The sequence below is a fragment of the Hydra vulgaris genome, chromosome 02, assembly GCF_038396675.1.
Source record: "Hydra vulgaris chromosome 02, alternate assembly HydraT2T_AEP".
Taxonomy (NCBI): domain Eukaryota; kingdom Metazoa; phylum Cnidaria; class Hydrozoa; order Anthoathecata; family Hydridae; genus Hydra; species Hydra vulgaris.
The window spans coordinates 31,447,977-31,474,323 of NC_088921.1; the positions used below are offsets into that span (position 1 = coordinate 31,447,977).

A 26,347-nucleotide genomic window follows, 5' to 3' on the forward strand; every position below is an offset into this window, starting at 1 on the left:
GCTTTATACGTCTTATATCGTTATTATGATAGTGGTCTATTTGCACATTGTTTTGCATAAAAAATAGTAGGACAATTTCTCATTTTCAATTGAAGGTTAGTTTCTACACATTATTTCTGCATAAAATTTTTTTTGCTTCAAAAGTTCATTTTACTTCGCTCGCAGTAAAAACAATTTTTTTACTGCCGAAAACTGCTTGCATTATTTTTCATATTATTATTTCATTTATCTAACACCTAACGTAATTTACATAGTAAAAAGAAAAATAAGAAAGTTATTTCTCGTGATTTTCAGTTAAAAAATTTTTCCTACAGAATTTGTTTAAAAATTCTTCTTTGTTCTTTTGCATTTTATTGCATTCTGTAAAGTTTGTTTAAGTTCGGAGGGAATTTTGCTTTTAGATAGTGCTATTTTTACCTTCTATTTATTTGAATTAAATTTTGAAAATTTAACATCTGAAAAGGGCGTAGATCCTGGATATCACCAACAAACGAATGTTGAAATAAAGGGTGTTTCAGTTGTTAAAAGATAATGTCTGCAGTTGTTTTATTATTAAGAAGACGTTTACAATTACATCTAGCCTTTTCATCAAAGCAGAATTATTTTCACATAGCTCCATACTATAAGTTAAGGTAGGGACTGCCAATAATTTATATATATAGGAAATAGAACTTGGGTGGGAATACCGGATTCCAGATTGAATAAGAGTTTGAACAACAGCTTTAAAGTTTTAGACTTTTTCATCAACATTTTTATAACTGAGTGAAGCGAAAATTGTATGTTTAGTATCCTATGTGAATCCCAGATGTCTAAGTTTATTCTGAAGATTTTTTTATTACTAAAAATTGTTATCCTATTGGCTTGTATTTGTGCTTTATCTAAAATCAAGAACTCAGTTTTTCCGGCATATACTTTAATGCAATTTAAATTACTGTAAATGTTTTTATCACCTTTTGAGACCAGAGAGGATAGAGCTAGAAAGTATGATATAATCGCATATGCTCCCACACCAGTAAAGTTATCGTATATAGATGTGCTAATACCACTCCAATAAAGTTACCGTATATAGATGTGTCGACAATACTTTGATTTTTAGTAGATTAAAGTAGACTTTCAGTGTAAATGTTATAGAGGTGAGGTAAAAGAATCGATCCTTACCTTATTCCTTGCTTTTGAAGAAAAGAGTTTGATTTACAACCTTGATATGAGACTGTTGCACTGCTATTGTTGTATAATGAAGAGATAGTGTTAACTATACAGAGTGGTAATTTTTTATCGAAATATAATTTATCAAATATGATATCAGAGTTATAGCTATCAAAAGCTTTTTCTGCATCTAAAGAGCATAGGTACACAGAGGAATTATAGCTGTTGCAATGTTTAATTGTTTTGCTAATTATAAATTCAGCATGTAGCGTTAAACAGTTAGCATCGAATCCAAATTGTTGGGGTCGAGTATCTCTAGTATCTGGACATATAATGAGGATTAGGTATTCTAGAACCTTTGTAAAAATTTGTACAATACTAATACCGCGACAGTTGCTCGGGCTATCTAAAGATTTTTTGTACGATTTAACAAGGGGTAAAATAATTGACGTCGACATTGATATTGGTGTCCATCCATAATTAATGGAGTAATTAAAAAATTTGATGAACCATTTTGTTAAAGTATTACAATTTGCGTATTTCAAATGTTCTGCTAAGATACCGAAAGAGTCGGGAGATTTTTTTAATTTTAGGTTTGAAATGGCCCTAATTATATTTTCTTCAGTTACTGTAACATCATCATGTTTTTTACACAGGGGAATTCTCCGATTGTTTTCATTACGATGTGTTATTTTTGAAGTATTCAATACTCTATTGAAGTGCTTTGCGAATTCTGAAGTAATGGATTCATTGTCGTTTTTATTATTCATGGGTAAAATCTAGAATTTAGGTCTTTGTTTAAACATCTAATAGCAATCCAAAAGGGGTTTTAGGTTGAATTTCAAAAGACAGGAGGTTTTTCTTCAGATTCTATTAATATGTATATGCACGAGTTGGAATGTGTTGAAAATGAAATCGAAAGCGTTCCTTCTTAGTCCAAAATTGATATTTTTTGAAATCCAGAAATTAGCGTTTAAAAAACAATATTAATTTCATTATTTAAGCTTACTTTCATTACAAAAATCTTAGAAAACCACATTCAATTTTTTTTGTCTTAAAAATGTTGTTAACTTAATAAATCGTAATACCTCTAATGGTTTCACTAATAAAGATCTTAAAGCGGTTAATGATTTATTTAGAAATATTGTAAAAATTTTTTACAACTTTTTTATTTTATTTTTTAAAAGTTATAACTACTTTTTATAACATTTTAAATTAATAAACATTTATTTTAAATAACCATAAAAGTAGATAAATATTAAATATCAAATGGCTCATCTTTCAAGGAAAAAAAATTATAATGCGTCCAGAGATTCAGTTTGTTTTTGCTACTGTAACAAAACAGACAACTACTCTCTTTGCAGTATGCCATCATTGGTGACTCTAGTTCGAGACTATGTACACAAAGTACTCAATTTTGATATAAATGCATTTCCCACTGGACTTTGTTGTAAAAATGATCTCTTTGCCAAAAAGGTTATTATATTTTATAAATATTTTATTTTATTTATTAAATTTTTTCTAAAATATTTCACTAAAAATACAAACAATCTTGTTCAGAGCAAGGAAAGCCTGTAAAAATGATAGAAGAAGTTTGGAAAAGTGGAAGAGAGTTACTTATAAAGGTAGGAAGGGTTGCTCCAACTGAGGATCAATGCTTGTGTCCAATTTGTTGTATGGTATCAGACAAGTGCAGCCATAAGATTTTTAACTTAAGAGATTATATCATTAAGTCAAATAAAAATCAATGCATTGAAAGATTAAACTCATTCTGCACAGATTGTTTTCAACTAGTTGGAAAGGGTATTAGATATCCATGCACGGGAAACTCAGCTGTTCAAAATGCTAAGAATCTTATTCTTTCCAAGGATGAAAAGGTGTGAGAGCAAATAATCTCAACTGTTTTAAAGTTTCTAGTTAAGGATGAAAATTCGTGACAATTATCCACTGGTAGATTTTTATTTATTTTTGTATTTTTTTATAATGACTTTCTGAAATATTTTATTCTAATTTTAGGAGGATCACTTCTACCTGTAGTACTAGAACCAAAGCTCCAAACAAATAAAGTAGTCTCTACTAATACAATATTTGATATCAAGAAAGATCATCTGCCTGAAAATGTTGTTCGTGATATTCTTAGAGATTTACGAAAAAATCTTGTTTGTTTAGGTGTCTAAATATTTTGTAACATAATTTAAACAGCAGTACAATAATTTTTATTTTTTTTAAATCTATAGAATTTAGTATATCTCACATTGTTTACAGTATTGTATTTCACAATTAGGTGTTAAAAAGAATTTAATTGCTACGGTTAAAGCGGTCTCATGCTCTAGATAAGTTTTACAGTTACAGAATAATTGTTTTTTAAATCCAAAGAAAGCCATTTTTAGCGTTGGAATTGACGGAGAACAGGGTTTACGGAAGGTTTAGTAACTTAACCTACTTTATATTACGCAAATAAAAGAAATAAAATTAGAATTATTATTCAATTGTGATTAATTTTCAGATTATAATGAATATTTTCGATGAAACAAAGTTAGAGGAGCAAAGTAGAAACAAGATAGAGTCAGGAGTGAACAATGCTAGGTTTATTAATGACAATGGAAACTTTGTCGGTACAACGATTGATGATACAACTATAAAAAACCTGTTAAAATTGCCACGGAAACCATCAACGGAGTACAAGATACCGCATTCAGTTCACATTAAGAAAATCAAGAAAAGCGAAATCTTAATCATTTTCATCTGGAAAAATACGAATGGTTACGAATGGTTAGTAATTCAGAGAGAAAAAAGGGACTATACTGCAAATATTGTGCCTTATTTTCATACAACAAAACTGGAGGATATCCCAAACAAGTTGCACTTCAGAAGTTAGTTAACCAACCATTTCAGGTGTTTGCTAAACTGTTTGGCAAGGACGGAGATCTAACAAGCCACGAAAAAGCAACATATCACATGGAAGCTGTTGAAGCAGGAAGGTGTTTTTAAAAAAACTATAATAAACCACCAATGGATATTGTAAACAGAGTAAACACTCAACGGCTTAAACAGGTTTTAGAAAATCGTCAACAATTGACACCTATTGTGGAAACAATTATAATTTTAGGAAGATAAATTATTCCTTTTAGAGGCCACAGAGATAATGGCAGCTTATTAGACATTGACGATGACAATTCTGATGTAATAACAAATGAAGGTATTTTTGAAAGTTGCTAAAATATAGAGTAAACTGGGGTGTTTTAAATTTTAAAAATTAATTGAAAACAGCTAGAGCTTCTGCAACATACATTAGCAAAACTACACAAAATGCTTTAATTGAATGCTGTGGAAAAGAAATATGTGAACAAATTGTGAGTCGTGTTAGAGAACCAAATTATTATGCTATTATGCTTTACGAAATAACTGATGCATCACATCAGTCACAGATGACAACAATATTACGTTATTTGATGGCTGATGGATCAGTTCGAGAAGATTTTGTCGGATTTGTTGATTTTCATGATCAAAATCATCAAACTAAAAGTAATCATCCACTTACAATGAACTTATTTTTGACGGCAAAATTATTGGTCAATCGGCTATAAACACGTCGGAAAAAAAGTTACACTTTTCTTTAGAAAAATGTGTCCGTGTGAGAACAGATAATTGAAGTGTTATATCTTCATTGTAAAAAAGAGCGGTGGTTGAAATTCAATAAGTTGCGTCAAATACTGTTTGATGTCCATGTTGTAATCATGCGTTAAATTTAAATTTATCCAAAAGTTCGAACGTACATGCAATAAGAAATTGTTTGGGAGTTATTAGTAAAGTTGTTGCTTTTTTCAATGCTTCTGCCAAGCGAAATTTTATTATTAATAAAATGCTAAATTCACAACTGCTTTCACTCTGCGAAACACGATGGGTTGAAAGACATGATGCTGACATTTAGTGTTGAGCTTCCACAAATAATTGATGCACTGGACAATATATCTGCATGGAATGACAAAACATCTTCATCAAAAGCAAGAATTTTATTATTATCAATTATAGAAAGTAATCTTTAGGCTGTGCAGTACATGTGTTTTCCTTAACAAATGGGCTCAGTGAGTTGTTTCAAAAAAAAAAAATTGGATTTACATAAAGCAAAAAATTGCATTAAAGACCTGTTAATTGTTTTAAAAAAAGAGAAAACTGCGAAGAAATGTCTAAGGAAATGGGTTGCAGAAATTACAATAATTGAAAAAGATGGTAGTTTTACCTACAAAAGAATAGCACAACGACAGACATGTCGTGAAAACTTCAGATTCAATGGAAGAGTATTATAGGCGATCAATTTACCTTCCTCTACTTGATGCATTGATATTGGACATAAGTAAACGTTATTCTAATAAAAATTTACAATGTTTTCAAATCTATGCTTTAATGCCAAAAAATATTGTTTCACAGACTTATAAAGATTTTGTTGAAACTCTTTCTGCAACCAGTAATGTCTATGGCGTCATTCTTCGGCTTAGTATTTAAAATTTACCTGCACCTGAATTTACATTGGAAGTTGAATTATGGTAGTGCAAATGTATAAGGATGAAAGATGTGGAGGAATCACATCACTGTCTACTAATCTTTCTGTTATTTTTGATTTGTGTGACCAGATATCCAATCACTCACAAGTTGTTTCAAATTATCAAGACATGTCCTGTTAGTGTCGCCAGTGCTGAACGTAGCTTCTCAACCTTGCAAAGAATTAAGAACTGGTCGATAACACCAATGAAAAAAAACAGACTAGTCGGATTAGCCTTACTTAATGTGTACAGAAAAAATCCAGTAAATGTTGAAAAAGTGATAGACCGTTTTGCAAATTCGGGAATTAGTAAATAAAATTTGTAACATGATTTGTTAAAATAATCAACAAACCAAATATGCTTTTATTATAAACGGTTACATATACTAAATACAAAAAATGTTTTTTCATATCATGTAAGGAGGGCGAGTGCCCCCATCGCTTCCCCTAGGGATCCGCCCTTGGTGTAGGGAATATCCCTCCCCCAAGCTGTTATATATGCATTTGAGTTAGCACAATTGTACATTTAGCATTTCATTGGGGAAGTTTTAAATTATAGTCGGAAAATGTCAAATATTGAGGACCCTACTTTTGTGTGTGTGTGAGTGTGTCTCTGGTTGGCAAAAAACAAATACGAACCCCCCCCCCCCCTTTATTAGAGACCTCTTTAGGACAGCCTTGAATAAGAGAAGCGAAAAGCAGCAGCATAGCTACAAATACGCCCAGGTCCTTTACGGTGAACTTTTATCAGGGCCATTAACTTATGTGCCTTTTTAAAGCTTTTTTAAAAAAATCTTTCTTTCTAAAAAGTTATAAACTCCAACTTTAAAGAAAGACAAATGTTTCAGTGCTCTAGCTAGTCTGGAAGGTTCTGAAAAATCAATCGCAAGATTCCGGGACAACTGATTGCCGACAATCAACTTGTGAAGTCATATATATATATATATATATATATATATATATATATATATATATATATATATATATATATATATATATATATATATATATATATATATCGTTTGATTTAGTGTTGTATTATAATAATACAAAACTCTTGTTCGTTTAAAAGTGCTCAATATTTAGGAAATTTATTTTGGTTATATATAAATTTCTAAACAGAGCGATTTATAATTAATTATAATAAGATTAATAATTATTATTAAACGAACAAGAAAAAAAAAAAAACTTTTAAACGAACAAGAGTTTTGTATTATTATAATACAACACTAAATCAAACGATATAAACGCTCCACCAGTCGAGCACTCTACTCGAAGTCGTCCACAAGATGGAGAAATTAAACTTGCAATACTCAATTAAAAATATCTCAATACCATCAGAGAAAGAATATATTTTACAATTACTGGCAAAGACCGAAACACTTATTAAAAGAATGAGATGGAAAGCGCTTTTTTTCATTAACAAACAATCGAATGAAAAAGATTCTCTCGATTACGTTAACTACGGTATTAACTCTTCTAAATGTCCTCCGCAAATTAAGGAAATGTGTGCTTTCGAAAACAATTTAATTAATCTTGTTAAAACCATTAAATTTCGGAAAATCAACAATGTTTTTCAAGAAAAAATAGCAAACGATATAAAATCTATACGAACCTCGAAAAAAACTTTAACTCTAGCCGACAAAACATCAAACATGTACAAACTATCCAAAGATCAATACAACCATCTCCTTAATAATGCAATTACTTCCACGTATAAAAAGGCGGACCCTAAACTCAAAGATCAAGTAAATAAACAAGGTAAAAAAATCTTAATCAACCATGATGTATACAATAAAATTGAAATTAACGGTACTGCAGATTGTTTCATAACTCTAAAAGACCATAAAGAGAACTTCCTAGATAAACCAACTGTTAGACTTATTAATCCTGCTAAAAATGAGATAGGAAGAATTTCAAAATCTATTGTATCCAACATTAACTCCGAACTGAGAAAGAAGCTATTTTTGAACCAATGGCAAAACACCCAAAATGTTATACATTGGTTTCAAAACATAAAAGAAAAGCAATTCTGTAAGTTCTTAGTCTTTGATATTAGTGATTTTTATCCGTCGATTAATGAAAACCTACTAAAAAACGCAATAACTTTTGCAGAGCAACATCTAACAATAAATAGCGAACAAAAGAGTTTTATACACCATGCAAGAAAATCATTATTATTTAGCAATGGAACTGCTTGGATTAAAAAAATGGGAGGATTATTCGATGTTACTATGGGGGCCTTTGATGGCGCGGAGATTTGCGAATTAGTTGGGATTTTTATTTTGCATCAAATCTCGCAGTTTTATGATAAAAGCAATTTCGGCATATATCGAAATGATGGGCTAGCTATGTTTAGGAATAAAAGTGGTCAAGAAATGGAGAGGATAAAGAAACATTTTGTACAAATTTTTAAAAATAACAATCTTCTTATCTCTATTCAATGTAATTTGAAAATAGTTAACTATCTCGATTTAACGCTAAACCTTAACGATGGATCTTTTCAGCCATATCGCAAACCAGATAATATACTGAATTATATACATATTAGTTCTAATCATCCACCGAGTGTAATTAAAAGTATTCCTAAGACTATTGCATTAAGATTGTCAGCAGCATCGTCGAGTGAACCAATTTTTAAAGAAAGTATTCCTCCTTATCAAGAAGCCTTGAAAAAATCGGGTTACAATTGTGAACTTGCATACCATCCATGTATAAAGTCAACAAACTGCAACCATAAACGCAAGATAATTTGGTATAATCCTCCTTTCAGTGCAAATGTTGTTACAAAAATAGGTAAATGTTTCTTGAACCTCATCGACCTCCACTTTCCATTTAACCACAGACTTCGTAAAATATTTAATAGAAATACAATCAAAATAAGTTATTCCTGCATGCCAAACATAAAATCCATTATTAACTCTCACAACAAAAGCATTTTACGTAAGGAGGCAAAAACTAATGAAATGAAATGCAACTGCATTGAAAAAACCAAATGTCCCATGAACAACCATTGCCTTTCCAACAACATTGTTTATCAGGCCACCATCTATTCAAATAACCCGGAATATAAAGAAAAAGTGTATTTTGGAATTAGCGAAACACCTTTTAAAGTTCGGTATGCAAACCACTTAAAATCTTTTAATGCAGTTAGATACAAGAATGATACAGAGCTATCTAAAGAAGTTTGGAAACTAAAAGAAAATAACTTTACACCTTTTGTCAAATGGAGGATTGTTAAAAAATGCAAACCATACAACCCAACATCAAGAGTTTGTAACCTTTGTTTGAACGAAAAGTTCCAAATTTTGATGTATAGAGGAGAAAACCTACTAAATACAAGAAGCGAAATAATATCGAAGTGCAGGCACAAAAATAAGTTCCTTATCTCCTCTTTTGATACCGAAGATTGATCCTGGTTGGTTTACGTCACGTTTACGTCACGTTATACTAAATTTACATATACGTTAAAATTGTGTTTTCATGGAGTCATTAGAACTCACGCCACCGTAATTCTAATTGTAATTTAACGTTTAATTTTTAATTTTGTAATATATGGCTGATGATTGCCGTTAGGCATGAAACTTAAAGTTCCATAATAAAAAGTTTTTTCTTTATCGTTTTTAACTATAATTATATATATATATATATATATATATATATATATATATATATATATATATATATATATATATATATATATATATATATATATATATATATATATATATATATTTATATATATATAATATAGGTATCAATAGATGTAACCATAGAGTCGTGATCGTGACATTTCCACTGAATAAAATTTGAAAATAAGCAATAAAACTATTTTTATATGTGTATCTTTGGTCGCGTACTATCTTAACATCTTTTAGCCACACAATATCTGGAGAATTTATGCTAACTTTCACGCTCTAGTTGCATCACTATGCCAAACGCTAGCCAAAAAAACTAAGTTTAAAAAATAATGTAGAAAAATAATTTTAAACATAAAAGGGATATTGTAATATTTTTGAAAAAAATTTAATAAAAATGTTTAAACTAAGAAAACAGTTAAATTAATTTCATACTCTTTAGATATCTTCTTTTTTTTTTATCATATTGCAATTGTGAAAATTTGAATTAGTTCTAAACTAAAATTTTTTAGAACGGCTAAACTATAAATAAAACCAGCAAAAACTATGCAATACTTTAATGTTCTGTGTCTAAGGTCAGAGAAAGGCCGCAGCAACTCATTTGTTCCGGTAGTTACATTAGCTTCAAAACCAAAGAATTTTCGTCACACTTCCCACACACTACGGGAAAAACCCGGACAAAAATCGTCTACTCTTAGTACAACATAAGAAAATAATTACACATCCCAGTGGGCACAGGACCTAAATAAGACGTCTTTTGAACGTTCAAAAGACGTCCAAAACGTTCAAAAGACGTTTAAAAGACGTCTTTTTTACGTCCTGTGCCCACTGGGATATATTATATAATTTCACTATTAGCACAATTATTACTCTTTCATTATATAATTTTACTATTAGCATGCATCCGGCACATGCAAGGTGAGAAATCTTTTGACCTCCTTTGTTTCAGTCAACTTTTCTAGATATAAAAATCGCCCCTAAAATTATCGTATCTGAGTCGAATACAACAAACAACATCACGTTAAATTGTTGTTTTTCTCTCCCAGGCAGAATATTTTTTATACTTATGAACAGCCCCTTAAAGCAAAGTATATATAACAACATTTCTATAATTCTACTAACAATTTATCTTATTTTTCAATAATTCTACAGGCTGTGAAGAAATTTTACAAATTCAAATCGCGGACATGTAATGCCAGTAATGGTTTTCTTCAAATATATCGAATTACACCAGCAGTAACAAAATCATATCAAAATAACACCGATAATAAGATGTGTTAAAGTTAAGAAAAAATTTTTTCAAAACTAATTTAAATTATCGAAGTTCTTTTTTTTTTTCGAAATCTAATTAGCTTTGTGGAACTTTTTTTTATTTTCGAAAATAACTCAGCTAATCGTTGTTTTTTTTCGAAACAAATTTAACTTTTCGAAACTTTTTTTTCTTTCTATATTTATTTAACTTTTCGAAATTCAACTTAAATTTCAAAATTAATTTAGTATATCAAAATTAATTAATTTTTTTCTAAATTAATATGAACTTTCAAAATTAAATTTAAGTTTTTGAAATTTTTTTAGCTATTCGATAGTTTTCGAAAAAAAAAATTTTTTTTACGCTTATAAGTCATTCGATCGTTCTAAATTCGACTTACCTAAATTTACTTAAAAAGTTAATCACTAAATTGTTAAACCATCGTATAAAATTTATTTGAGGTAACAACAGCTCGGAATCTACGGCTGGCACACATAAGCAGTACAACAAATCCAGTTCTTAAGTTTTAAATAATATTTAAAACAAAAAATATTTAAAATGAAGAAACAAGTAAACTCAAAAATAAAAATTTTAAGGAGACAAGACGTAGTTGAGTCAGCACGTTGATTTCAGATTCAAAAGATTCTGAAATCAACATTCTGGAATCAGATTTTTTAGTGCATCTCAAAAACTAGTTTATTTTCATTTTATTTTTCTAAAGATTAACGTACTTATGGAAAAAGTATTTCCATTTTTACTAATCATAATTTTAGGTAAACAGTATTACCAAACTAATGTTTTACCGACAAAATTTTGAGCTTAGGGAGGAAAAGGGTTTCAACCATCCTACGTACACTTATTAACGTTTTTGTTGTTTCCAGATTCTAAGCACCGCAATTTTTTGCCAATAATAAATACAAGTCTATATAAGAATATATAAGACTTTATTAACAAAACAAACTTTACAAAGTTTACAAAGAATCAATCAACGCTAAATAAAAAGTAAATATTAAAAAAAATAAACAAAATTTAAACGTATTCAAATAAAATAGCTAAGGTTGTAAAAGACAGGAGTGTATTAATCATTAGACGAGTGTCATCTCTCATCTCTTATTTATTGATATTTGCTCCCATACCCGCAAGACGTAACTTAATCATTTGTTGAGTTGAGTCTCGCTAATATGGAGGCACAAATGGGCGGTTTGATTTATAGAGATAAACCTAATGAATATTACACCCCTCCCCCCCTCCCTCTGCATCACTACATTATTCTCGATTGCTGAATGCTATTTGTTTGCTTTAACATTTAAGCTAACTAGATAAACCGTAAAAAATATAATATAAAAAATATAATCTTATAACACAATTTTGGCAGTACTTTATTTTTAAGCTTAATTTTTTTTTTAAGCAAAAATATGCTTCATCTAAACCTGATAAACTCAAGCATTAACAAAATATTTGAAATATCTCTAAATAACATTTAAGATCTTTAATCAAGGTTACAATTCAATTGGGTCCAAAGAAATAATTAATTTTTTGTTAGAGCAGATAATAAAGATCCACCAAAATTGTAACAAACAAAAATAGGATAACTAAATTTTGTATTCATTTCATAAATACCAAATAGAATAACAAAAGCAAAATATAATATTCTTTCATACACTGTTTTAACAGTTATATACGTGTAAACTTATGTCTTCTTTGTTTGAATTTCGTGAAGACCGTAGATTTTGTGTTATAGTGGCAGGGCGTTTTTTGACAGATGCTTGTGACTGTACTCTTGTGCAATAAAATTGCCGTGAAAAATATACCAGGGGGTTAATTAGATGGTATAAATTTAAGAGCAATGTAGTGAATGGATGGGCAAAGGTTTTAAATGTTTGGCCGTATGCGGTGGGAAAAATGCAGGAAAAAAAGGAAAGTCCAATTAAAATACAAAACCCGCTATTTTTTAAGTCTTGGTTCCTGTTAAAAAGCATATCCTTTGTTGCAATTTTTCGAAATACAAGCAATGCGACTAACGTAAGATAAAAAAATAATACCAGCGAGGAACCAATAAGCAAAACGTAACCAAAGATTACATAACCAGACTCCTGCTTTGTTAAATGTTTTATAACAGTAGAGAATATTAAAGCTGCACCCCATGGTAACAAAATTAGTGATAGCTTGCATTTAAACAAACTGAATACGTAAAAATACGTTGGAAAAAGTACGCCGATAATTCTCTCAATTGCCATACATAAAACATTGACTTGAGAAGAAAATAAAAAAAACAGAAACAAACCATCCAATATATTGACTCCCAATACTGTTTTAGGAAAAACATTATACAATAAATGTTTCATAAGCAAAACTTCTTGTATTAACATTACTGCTCCGGATAGCATGTCGGCAATCGCTAGATTAAGAAGGAATTGCTCAAAGCGGTTGCTTGTATTACCCTTTTTAATGGTTAAAAATATTATTAAAGCGTTTAATATAATAACCAAAGCATCAATAACCAAAGCGGAAATAACCCAGTACAGCATTTTCAATACGATTTCTTTTAGAGCAGCTCACAATAAAACACAGTAATAAAATAAAAACACATCAACAGAATGAAAAGAATGTTCTGTAGAGAAGATTCTTTTTAATACCACGTTTTAAATAAAAGTACTAGTAACCAGTACCAAATTAAAGTTTTCTTTGTTTGGAATGTTCGAAACGCTCGTGCATTTATTTTGTTAAATGTATTTTAGCGAGTTTTTGTTTTGAAAAAATAGGTTCCTTTCTTTGGAACTTTAGAAACGCTCGAGTTTTTTTTTTACTTTTGTTTATAAAGTTATATAAACTGAACGTTATATTTGTAACGATATTAATTTATTAATTTATATAGGCAAATTACTGTTTTGAAAAAGTTACCCTATGCACAATGAAAAATTGTTGAAAAATGTTACCCTGTGCGCAGTAAAAAAGAAAAAAAAAAAAAAAAAAATCGAACTATTTAAAAAAGGTAATGAACAAATTTTTAAAAAGTTTTGTTTAAATTATTTACGAAAAGTAGAGAAATTTCTTGCTTTACTCGCTTTTTTATTTTAGTATACTTTTTATCTTTAATTAATCAACTTAATTTTTTTTTTCATTAAAATATTTAGATAATATTAGTTGCCTTAAATTTTAAACAATTGGAAAATTCTAAATGAATGCCAAAAACTCTCATAATATTTGAAGTAACTTATGTAATGATGTCGGGTAACATAATAATAAACAAATTTTCAAATTTTCACGTAAAAAAAGTACTTTTCATTAACCAATTTTTTCAAAATTTTTAATTTTTTCAAAATTCTGTTTTTGTATTTAAACTTTTTTTTATAATTACTGTGGTTACATGAAAAAGTTTTTATTTTAATTTTTGTTATAGGTGCCCCAAGAAAACCTAACGGCCTTGTCACAGAGCATCACGGAAAAGTATTTTACACATTTAATCAATATACATCAAATGGTGACACCTGTTTTCAGCTTATTCCAGGAAATATAGTATATTTATTTACTATATTTTATTTTTGTTTACTATATTTTTTCTGTTGCTTAGGCACAGATAAAGTTTTTTATAAAGGTCATTTAAAATGTAATGTAAATTAATATAGTATTTGTTAAGTCGAGATAAAGGTACAATATTAGATTATAATGGTATGATTAATATTTTAGTATCCTTAATTGTACCAATGGCCTGTTTTTTAAAATTTGTTTCCCTATTAAATACCAACGTACCAATTTTTGAATACTATAACTTTTTTTAAACAGTATATCCCCAAATTATAAAATACTATAAAGTATCATTGTTTCTACTTTGTATATTTTCTCTAATTTGGACTTTATTCTTAGAGATTACGATATCGGCAACCTTACTTTAGTAGGGGTAGTTGGGGTACAGTGGGTAGAGGGGCACAGTGAATAAAAGGCATTTTCTTAAAGATTAGAATTATGTTTATGTTGATAATGTAATTATTTTATGTGCACATATATCAGCCATCTTTATTTATAGTTGTTACTACATAATTTTCAACTACAGGTTTTTGGTAGGTAACTTTTGTTTTTACCTAACTAAAGTAAATTTTCTTACCTTCTTTATGTTTGTTATGGAGATCATGGTTGGAATTACTTTTAATAGTTAAAGTTTTTCATTTGGATTATTGATATTTATGTTTCATTTTAGTAGTTTAGCTTTTTTTTTAACAACACTCATGTCTCAAGAAATTAGACTAACCATGCCCTATTAATGATCTTAAAGATTAAATTTATGCATTTTTAACAAACAAACTACATGAATATGAATTTATTAGTTTTAAGTTATGAATGATAATATTTGAATAATTTTTTAATTTTTCAATATTTTTATAAGTTACTATCATTAACTCACAGCTGTGTCCATTGATTCATTGTGTCTTAGTACTAAGGCACGGTGAATAACAGAATACAACTTACTTTAAACCGTTCTGTGAGCCGTTAGATAGTAAATATTTGGGTTTTATTGACTTCTTTTCATGAAGGACATATATCTCAATCATTTCGCCTCAAAAAAAATACACGTTTTAACTTTTGCTCAATTTAAAAAATTTTAGCAATAAAATTTTTTTAACCATTTTTAATAATTAATAAATTTTATAATAAATTTTTTAGTCATTATTAATAATTTTATAGTCATAATTAATAAATTTTATAGTCATAAACGTTAAAACGTTTAAAAACACGAGTATTAAAAAAAAATTAAGTAATAAAAATTCCATATGAAGCCACAAGTTAAATGCCGTCATTAAAATTTTTTAACAAATTATACTCCACTAAAAAACTCCACTACCATTTGTAAACGATTCGAACAAAAAAGATATAAAGTAATAAAACGTTATATACTACAGAATATAAGGTTACGTAACATTTACCTTAGTATGCAACAGTTTAAAAACGAATCAAAATAGGTTTTATTACTTATGGATTTTAACATACCCAATTTTAAATGCTTCAATTTAAATGCTTTAAATTTTTAATGTCTCAGAATATATCAACTTTTTACAACATTTTATTTAACTTGCTTTCTAGTCGGTTTATTTATTTATTTTTTTGGTGTCCGCGCAAAACAAACAAGAAGTCAGCGGTAATATTAAAAGATATCGTTAAAAAAAAAAAGCAATTAAAACAAACAACGCAAAATATACTTTGGATTAGGGGTCGTCCATACAGTACGCACGCTTTTTTTCGTACACCTCACCCCCCTCGCCTCCCTTCGCATTTTGCAATACGCTTTTTTGAGTACCCTCCACCTCCCTAAAAGTATCTACGCTTTTAACCTATTTATCTAATTTAGTGTCTCCTTTCTTTTACAATTGACCCACTGCCCTCCCATCTCATGTGCACCATTTGCAGATCCCCTCTTCCCCCTTCCCCTCCGAGCGTACGTACTTTATGGACAACCATTAGCTTAAAAAAAAAGAAATCGTTAAGAAAAGTAATTAAAACAAACGATAAACTACAAACTTTGATCGTTTAAGTTAAGCGTAAATAAACTTTTTTAGCAGACTTAAAAGTAAATAATAAAAAATATATGAAAAAACCTTTTTAAAAACAACATTTTAAAAATGGGCTAAAAAGTAAAAAATAAACTATTTCATGGGACCCAAGGACTTTGTATACTTACACAACCTGAAATATCCATTAAAGTTAATGACTGAAAATGTTGGGCGCTTGTAGTACTTAGTTGCCCAACATTTTCAGTCATTGACTTTAATGGATATTTCAGGTTGTGTGAGTACACAAAAACCTTGGGTCCCATAAAAAAGTTTATTTTTTCTATTTAGTCCATTTTTAAAATGTTGTTTTTTATATAAATATATTTTTTTCATTAATTTAGGTGTTTCCTCTAATCTTGAACGTTATTGTTTAAATCTAATCTAAATTCTTTAATTGTTTTTTTTTAATTTATAATGAATTATTTTTTATTTTACTTTTATGCAAATTGGTTTTAAAATATACATATATATATATTTTTTAATAAAGTACTCTTTTAATTTTTAATTTTTCTTTATTTAAATATTACTTTATTACAAACTGTTATATATTTTACTTTTATATTTTTCAATAAATAAGTTGTAAAGTATACGTATATATTATGGCTCTTGTAAATACGAGTTCTTTAATTTATTTATTTATTATATATTTTAATTTTTTAATTTCAATTTTTCATGTTTACTTGATTATTACTCTTAATATGAATATTGTTCTTGAAGTATTTCTTAAACTAATTGTTATTTTTTTACATTTATAGTTTTCAATAAATAATTTGTATATAATACTTGTATAAATATTTGAATATAATACGGTTATTGTAAATGCGTACGATTGGGGCTCAACGATAAGACAAAATAATGTCTTCTACCTGCCCCGTTAGTGTTGTATTTATATACTTTTAAATTGTAAATGTTATTAAACGGCGAAATAAACAAACAAACAAACCAAAAAAAATTAGGCTACTAAGGCTAATTAATAGATCGCCTAACCTTAGTAAATTAATTAAAACTAATATAAAATTTTTATAACTAAAATCTTGGTGGAGATATTTTCGTTTAAATTTATGTAAGCTATTTAGGTGAATAAAGTCTTACACGAATTTGCACGAACAAAGTTTAAACATTTCAGAACATACCTTCGTGCAAAAAAGGTGAACCGACTGTATGGTATAACAAAAGCAGATATTTTGTTTACTCGAAAATTCGAATTCCCAAAGGAAAATTATTAATAACCGTTCGGTTTAACGTAAATAGAAAAAATAAATTGGAAATCGATTTTGCATTTTAAATTAACAATCCATCGACTATAGACATTATAATAAACTTATTTCATAAAAACAGGTTTTCAACGGAAATGTGTAATAACCATATTTACTAAACTGAAGTCGCCGAATTTGTAATCAAAAATTAAAACATTTTAAATATTTTTGAGTATACATTTTATCAAGGCCGGCATCAAATTTTGAAACCTTATTCAGGCTCAGAAAAAGCTAAAATATAAGCAATATGATTGGCTGACTTTGAAAAAAAAGCTAATGCGCTTTTGTTGAAAAATATAATTAAAATCAAAACGAGCAGATTTTTGAAATAAACTTCAAATTAATGATAAACTGTTTATCAATACAATTCTTGTGTTGTAATCAACTCATGAAATTAATTTGCATTACAGGGCCGATGACACGGGTTTCGAAGTGGAAGAGCACAATCGTCAAATTTAAAAAAAAGTCCTTTACATCTAAAATTTTCTTTAAAATACAGTCCCTGAGAATAAAAGTGGGGGGGGGGGGGACATGCCCTCAGTGTCGTCAGCTCTGCATTAATATTCTTTCGAGTATTTAAAAGATATCAAAATCTATTTGTACGAGAGAATTAAAAATCTCGAAATCTCAATAAAGTCTATCTTGATGATGGGTATTGTATATGTTGTTAATTTAAAGAATTTAAAGAAATGGAAAGAAAATGTGTTAGAGTAGATTTAAAAATATGTATAAATGTTTTTTCTGTAAAATATAATGTTCATGGCCTTGAACCATACTAAATACAAAGTTTATATGCAGTTGTTCCAAACTACTAGTAAAGTAGTTTATGCATAAAAAGTTTATATGCAGTTTTACCAGACTATTGGTGACGAACCTTATTTATACTTGTTGATTAACAACGTTAGAGTTATCTCAAAAAGAAAGTTTGTACTGATTGCAAAACTAGGTTACATGTTCCATGCCCATATATAAACTCTGGGGAGATTTTTTTTTTCATATTTTGCTTCCACCTTAATTTTGAGGAGAATGGTACACTTTTTATTACATAACTCTAATAAAACATCATCCTTAAACCATTAAAGACTTTGTGAAGATTTAGAAAAAGTTTAACAGGCTATATTAACTTATGTAAATAAGATGACAATTGGATATTAATACTCTATTTGAAAATTTAACAAAAAAAGTGAAATTTATATGTTTGTCTACTAAACAGTAATTTTTTGTACAGTTACATATAAACACTGCCATTGCAAAAAGTATTGAAATCAAAAAAGATAACCAAATAAAGGTTGATTTTAACAAACGTGCTCATGCTTCTTTTTAGAAATCAGGAGGGACGCCTTAAATGTTTTTCCGACTAAAAAAAAAAAGTTCCTCAAATTCTTCAATTTGCCGACTATACATAAAAAGTTTGCCGATTGTGTATAACAAAAAGTTTCCAAATTGCCAACTGAAAGTATGAAAAAAATTAAAAAGATAAATATTTATATTTATCTTATATAAAATTTAAATAAAAAGTACTTATAAAAACGAAAATAATTAAATAACTAAAAATATTTATTTGAAAAAACTATAACAAAAAAAAAATTGTGTAAAAATGCTAAAAACAACATCCAAAATTATAGGACCTTGATAACTTAACCATTATTTTAAAGTTTTTGATATATTAAAAATAAAAAACTGCCACTCCATTATGATGCAATAAATGAGATTCATTGAAATGAATTCCAGTCTGTTTACTGATGAAAATGAATGGGGTTGTAACAAGGGTTTTAAAAACGACAGCATTTAGAATTAATTTACTTTATTCAAAACAGATTTAAAAACTATATTGCAACTACAACAAGGCCTACTTAAATACACGGCCGGTTACTAGTCCGACTTGCAACCAACAAGTTGGTTACCAGTCCGATTATTAGTAGGCCAGTTTTTAATCAATTTCTTTTATTGTTTAAAGTAACTCTCAAAAGAATTATAACTATAGATACTGGAATAAAAACAAACTTTTATTTTACATTTTTTTATATTATTTGTTTGTCTTATAAAATGCCTTTAAAGTGCTGTGTAGTTGCTTGCAGAAGCGGTTACAAAAAGAAAAAAAATGACAAAGAGAATTTTTTAACTAAAACAGTATTTAATTTTCCCTCAAATATAGATTTATGCTCCCGATGAAGCAGTAATTTATGTTTGAGGAAAATATCAAGTTTATAAACAGAATTAATTGGAAACCATCTAAATTCTCTAGAATATGTATTGATCATTTCGAAAAAGAAGATATTAAACGAGGCAAACGAAATACATTAAACTTTAAAAAGAATTTTATTCCAACAATTCATACAAATAAAGATTGTTTTTTAAAGCCATCTTTACTTACTACACCTACAAAAAAACCTTATTCTCATTCATTGCTTTATGAAACAGTGGTTTTCAAAAAACAAGATAAGATTTTTTCAATCATTGACTTGACAGAACAAATTTGTCCTCAAAATTTTTTATTTAAGAAATCTTATGGTGGCATTTCTTATCGTGTTATTATTGAAAATATAGCATCATCAACTAACATTGAAAGCATTAATGCTGATACCAATCTGCATGTAAAATTATACCATAAAGGAAATTTGATACCTCTTCCCCATTGGTTTCGCTAAAACAAAAATTGTACCGTGGCAAGTCTAAGCTTGTTAGAAAATTTAGTTTCTTTTATCAGAAATCGGTTTGAAGAAAAAGAAAAAATGTTTTAAGCGAACTTTATAGCTTTATATATTATGGATCACATTGTAGAGAGTTATATAGGAATGAACTTATTTGGTTTGCTTTGGTTCTACGATATGACCCCTAGATAAGCCTGCTACTAGTTATGGGATGAATTTTTTTTTTTTTTTCTTCATTTTCATATTTGAAAGCATTAACTCAAGCTGGAATCAAAACAAATTGAAGCAAAATTCAACCAAAAACCAAGAATCATTAAATATTTATTAAAAGACGAAAAATAAGCTCAGATTTAGTTTTGTTAATTGATGAAATATATTTGCAAAAAAATGTTCAATACCGTGGTAGTAAACTTGTTGGAAAAGATGAGAACGGAGAATTTTATTCAAGGTTGTAGTTTTAATGTTAGTTGGTATTAAACGTTCTATACCTTTTGTTGTTAAAGCATGTCCTAAAACAAGTATTTCTGGAAATTGGTTGATGGCTGAAATTAAAGAGTGCCTAACAAATCGTTTTGATGCCAATCTTAAAATTCGTGCTTTCATCACAGACAATCATTCAACCAATACACTTGCATTTTAAAAACTCATAAAAAAGTACAATTCGACAGACAACTTTTTTTAAAGTACGAACAAAAAAAAATATACACATTATTTAATGTGTATATTTGTTTAATGTGCACATATTTTAAAAACATCAGAAATAATCTATTACATTCAAAGAAGTTTATTTTTCCAACATTCAATTTTGATAAATTTGAGTTTATGTTGACATTGTGTTTATTTAATGTTAATACAATTAATGATAAAGCTGGAAATATTTGTTGACAGTTATTTTTTTTTTTTTTTTTTTTTTTTCAACATCTTCACTTCCGACAAAGCTGCAAGCAACCACTATTAGAATTTGAATTCCAAAGGACTGATGTTCGAGGAAAAAAACTAGACAAATAAAAATTTTTGGAGCACTTAGGAAAAGTCACAGTAAAAGGATGGGATTTAATTGAATGACGAGTACCACAAGAATAAATTTTAGTAGATGGCACAAGAGACGCTAGCTCCTTAGAGCAATGCCCATTATAGTATTTATAGAAAAGAAAAAGAGAAGTAGCAGCACGACAATGTGATAATGGCTGGAGGTTGGCTGCAAGACCAGGTCCATCTATGTTTACAATGCGTTTTTTCGTTATTTCATCAAGTTTTTGAAAAAGATAACTTACTGCCTGCTAATTTAAAGAAAGCTTACAAACTTACTCCAACTGGTTTTCATCCATGTAAAAATAAACAAAGTGTTAAGCTCCCTTTGCAAATTTTGAGCCATGAGTCAACATATTCTGCCGTTAAAAGTTATTTTCCAAAAGAAATAAGTGCTGCTAATTTCCTATACTTAATAAATACTTGGTGGGCCATTTCAATTTCAAAGAATATATATATATTACTAACAATAAAATAGCAAGTTGTTGCAAATGATCAAAAACCAGAATTTTAAATGCTTCTCAATATGTAAGTGAATGGTATTATACAAGTTTACAAGGAAGTCAAAAACTGTTACTTTCAGCTCAGACATTATATGCAGTAATTGTCACATTAAAAGTAACTGCATCTTTAATCGAAGATTTACTATCGGAAGGATATGATTAAATTTTAACCAGCAGATTTCAACTGATCTTCTTGAAAAGCATTTTGGAAAAAATAGGTAGATGCGGCCGTGGCGCAGTGGTTAGAGCGCTTGCATAAGAAGCAGGAGATCCAGATTCGAAACGAGCTCTGAACATATTTTCGCGTCACGGTAAGGAAGGAGGCGCGAACTTCCTGGTTAAATGCACTTCCGCGGTGCTCTGTTACAAGAAAAAGTTGTCGGAGGTTTCTAGTTAGTTAGCGTGTTTCTAGTCAGTTGAAAGTTCTGAAAAAATAATCAGCATAAAATCTCTAATTAAAAAAACTTTGGCATCGAATATGTTAATTATAATATATTAATTATAATATATTAATGTTTAATATATTGAATACATGGTTTTATTATAAAGTACCAGTAAATAATGATGCAAAAGAACTAGAAACAGTTTTACTTTTATTACAAATGAAATAGAAGAATATGATTTATGTGAAAGTTCAAAGGAAGTTGTTATTCATGTTATTTATATATTACAAAAAAAAAATTAAATCTAAATTTAAATGTTCTTTGTGTCAAGATCTTCTTTAAACCAACAAAATATCTTCACTTTATATAGAAATACTCTCAAGGGGAGGTTTAACTGAACCTTGTGAAATTATGGCAGAGTATGTTTGCAACTTATTTTGCATATTAAACATTACTAAAGAAATATTATTAACTAAACATGCCGCCAAATTGAAAAAAACTGTTTAAAATTAACATTTGTTTTATGTGTTCTCACAATTTAGAAACAGGAAGACATTATATTTACACAACTGTTAATTAATACGTTTTATAATAACGACCAATCAATTCGAAATAGAAAGATTTGAAAAGATGAAGTCGAAGCCTTTAATAATTGACGTAACAAAAAATAAATTTATTTTATTATCTTTATTTTTGCTATTGATGCACTTTTGTTTGAATTCTGCATATTTAATTTTGGTTTGCTTATTTATAACTGTCATCATTTTCTAAAGCTAATTTATAGTGGACTAAGTTTTCCTTTTGTATTTTTTGTTAAAATTATTTTTTTTTTGTTGATAAATTATGTTTTTCCATGGCTATGTTTTTTTTGCTTGTATATTTTATATTTTTCTCAAGTTATATATTTTGTTGAAATATATTATCTTGCTTTAATATTTTGATAATACTAGTTTTCATCAATAACATGAAATCAAATCGTAAAAACTGGTCTACTGTTTTTCGGACTTGTAAGCAACAAGTCTGGCCGTGTATTTTAGTTTGTCATGAACTACAAGTACCTTTATTGGAATTTAAAGCAAAATAACATATTACACTTTGCTAAAACATTGATAAGAAAATATCCACCAGTATATCAAAACCACTAAAAAAAATTTCCCAGAGATACACTTTATACTCGAGGTAATTTTTTTTTCAACACCATGCAAGCGTCACAATTATAATAGTTAAAGGTAGGATCTAAATCCAGTCTTCGTCAATGTTTTCTCCACATATTATAAATTTAGTTTTGTTTTCAGAATTATCAAACGAACAAATTTTTTTTTTAATTTATTTTTAGATTTATTTCCTTAACAGATTAAGTGAGTTTAGGAAGCTTCCCATGCTCAACAATGAGTTACTTAACATAAGGAGAAGACTTAATAATGAATTTCACTTTTTGAAGCTATCTTTTTTCTGGAATTACTCATTTTTTCAAGAAACTCTAGGAATTGAAAATAAAACATTTAAAGCATCAGTAAACACAAATTTAGTAGCTGCAATGAAGTTTAATAATTTTTCCAGGATACATCTTCATCAATTTTGCTTATGCTTCACTAAGTTCTACCTTAAAGGGTTTCATGAAAGATTTGTCTAATGGTTGTAATTTGTGGGCGGTTAGTTCCTTATGTGATGCACGCCCATCCAAAATCAATAATTCATCATTAAAAGTATTTTGAAAACATCCTAATTTGAGACACAACTTTATTTGAGAATTTGAGTTTTTAATTCTGTTGTGAAGTGTACTACGTGGTATCTGACATTTTTTAGAAGCTTCTAATCGATGGATTTTCTTAAGGAACTATACTTATTGCTTTTATCAAAATTTCTTCACTCCAATTACCCTCTTAGAGGTTTTTTTCACACCCTCTTAGAGTTTTTTTCACTCCCTCTTAGAGTTTTTTTCACTCCCTCTTAGAGTTTTTTCACACCCTCTTAGAGTTTTTTTCACACCCTCTTAGAGTTTTTTTTTTGTTGTTGCTACATTTCAAACATACACGCACATAGGAAGAGTACACGGGAAAAATCACATTTAAAAAATTTTGAGAAAGTATATATTAATCATTTATAAAAGTTTTCATATAAAGCAAAGAAGTAAAGAAGAAAAAATTATTTCTTGATTAATTGATCTGAAGTATACATTTTTAATAAAATATTTGTTATTTTATTAAAAAAACATTTTTCCTTACTATATATATACCTTATATATAGTAAGGAATAAAATTACAAATATTTTTAATAAAATATTTGTAACTTTATTAAAAAAAATTTTTTCCTTACTATATTAAGTATATGTTAATCATTTATAAAAGTCTTTGTATATATACTATATATATACAAAGACTTTTATAAATGATTAACATATACTTTCTCAAAACTTTTTAAAAGTGACGTTTTTTACCTTGTACTCTTCCTATGTATATATATATATATATATATATATATATATATATATATATATATATATTATATATATATATATATATATATATATATATATATATATATATATATATATATAAATTAGTAAATACACTTATCTAATTTTTGATTACTTCAACACTGTGTTTGACCATCAGTAGGTTCATCAGGAAGAATGTCTAAACATAAAAAAGTTTTCAAATTATAGAAAAATTATTTCACAGGAAGTTGGGAATTGTTATAATTAATTATGTAATAACTGTAGTGTTTTGCAACCAGGAAGTTGCATCAACTACATTAGATAATTAAAAAATCATGAAAAGAATTCTTTAGAATTAGGATAAATTTGGACTGGTCATTCGTTTTTATAATTTTTTAAAAGGAACTTATTTTCATGTCTGCATTTAGAAATTAATTCTGATTTTTTATTCAGTAAACTTTCTTGATAGGCAGGCGCAGTTTTTAGGATAGACCAGTTTAATTTAAAATTGATATTTTTTTCTTTTAGTTGCCAAATATATTTAGACAGCATAGTCTCTTTCGAGTATTTTTTATGTTTCTTTCGAGTCTCTTTCAAGTATTTTTTATGTTTAAAAGATTGTTTGTGATTGGCATAACGTTTTTTCCATTTGCCCTCGGTTAAGCTAATATAATGTTTATCAGGGTTGTTTTGCGAAGAAACAATGCATTTTGTAAATAATATTTTTTGATAAGCATTTGCCATTCATAGGGCAGTCAAGTTTTTGCTTTCAGTTACAATTTTCAGTATTTTTTTTCTTATATATATATATATATTATATATATATATATATATATATATATATATATATATATATATATATATATATATATATATATATATATATATATATATATATATATATATATATATACAGTATTGGACAAAAAATTTGCAACCAACATCGAACAATGCTAAAAAGTGTTCCTAATTTTACATGTCTTAAAAACGAAACGAACTATACTACCACAGCAAACAGTTTAGGAGTTTGGAGTCATAGCATGCCATGACATGAGCAATCAGCTGACAGGTGACAGCACACAGACAGAATTTCGTTGACAAGTGCCATTTTGCAGCGGACAAAACAAGTGCAACTTTTTTGGTTTGTTTCATTTTCTTAAGTCTGGTCCGTGTCAACGTCACGGAAGTTTTTTAATAATTAAAAGAAGTATCCAGAAGTTTCCAGAAGAAGCATCTGGAAGCATCCAGTAGCATCCAGAAATATCCAGAAACATTTAGAAGCATCCAAATGCATCCAGAAGCATCGAAAAGAAGCATCTAGAATCTTCCAGAACAGGTTCACACAGGTTCATTTTACTATAAAAGAGACATGTAAATCGACATGTAATTCAGTCAGTATATGGAAGTCAATCAGTCAGTATTATTAAGACAGTTTATCGAAGTGAGTTTTATCAAAGTGTTTTATCAAAGAACATCAATACAAGAAGTGAAATACAACAAGTGTTTCACTACATCAATACAGTCCACATCCAACCAAGACGTTGTGTTTCACAGAGCATTATTGTATCATCACAAGGTAAATGTAACACGGTAAGCATTGAGAAGCGTGATTATTTATTTTTATTATTTTTATGACTTCAATTGCAAAAATGGCTCCCGACAGTCTTGGATTGGAACTAAGAAAGAAAATTATTGGCGATTACGTAAGTGGAATGTCACAAAAAAGTGTTTGTGATAAATATCGCGTGAAAAAATGGACCGTATCAAGACTATGTTCTAAATGTCGTTCTACGGGGAAGTTGGCATCAGATAACAAAGGTGGAAGACCGCGTTCCACCACTTCTAGAGAGGAATCAATGATCGTCAGATCCGTCAAGAAGGATCCGTTAAGAAGGATCAGACGACGTGCTGTTGAAGCCGGATTGTTTTCTCGACGCCCTGCAAAGAAACCGCTGATTTCACTAAAAAACCA

At 28.4% G+C, this 26,347-nt stretch overlaps 1 long non-coding RNA gene across 1 annotated transcript; it reads left to right on the forward strand.

Moving 5' to 3' along the window:
* Nucleotides 1–3,398: 3,398 nt before the first annotated feature.
* Nucleotides 3,399–6,043, forward strand: LOC136076882 (uncharacterized). Its single transcript, XR_010636650.1, has 2 exons — nt 3,399–3,570; nt 3,653–6,043. It is a non-coding gene; the product is annotated as an uncharacterized LOC136076882 (long non-coding RNA).
* Nucleotides 6,044–26,347: the final 20,304 nt, after the last annotated feature.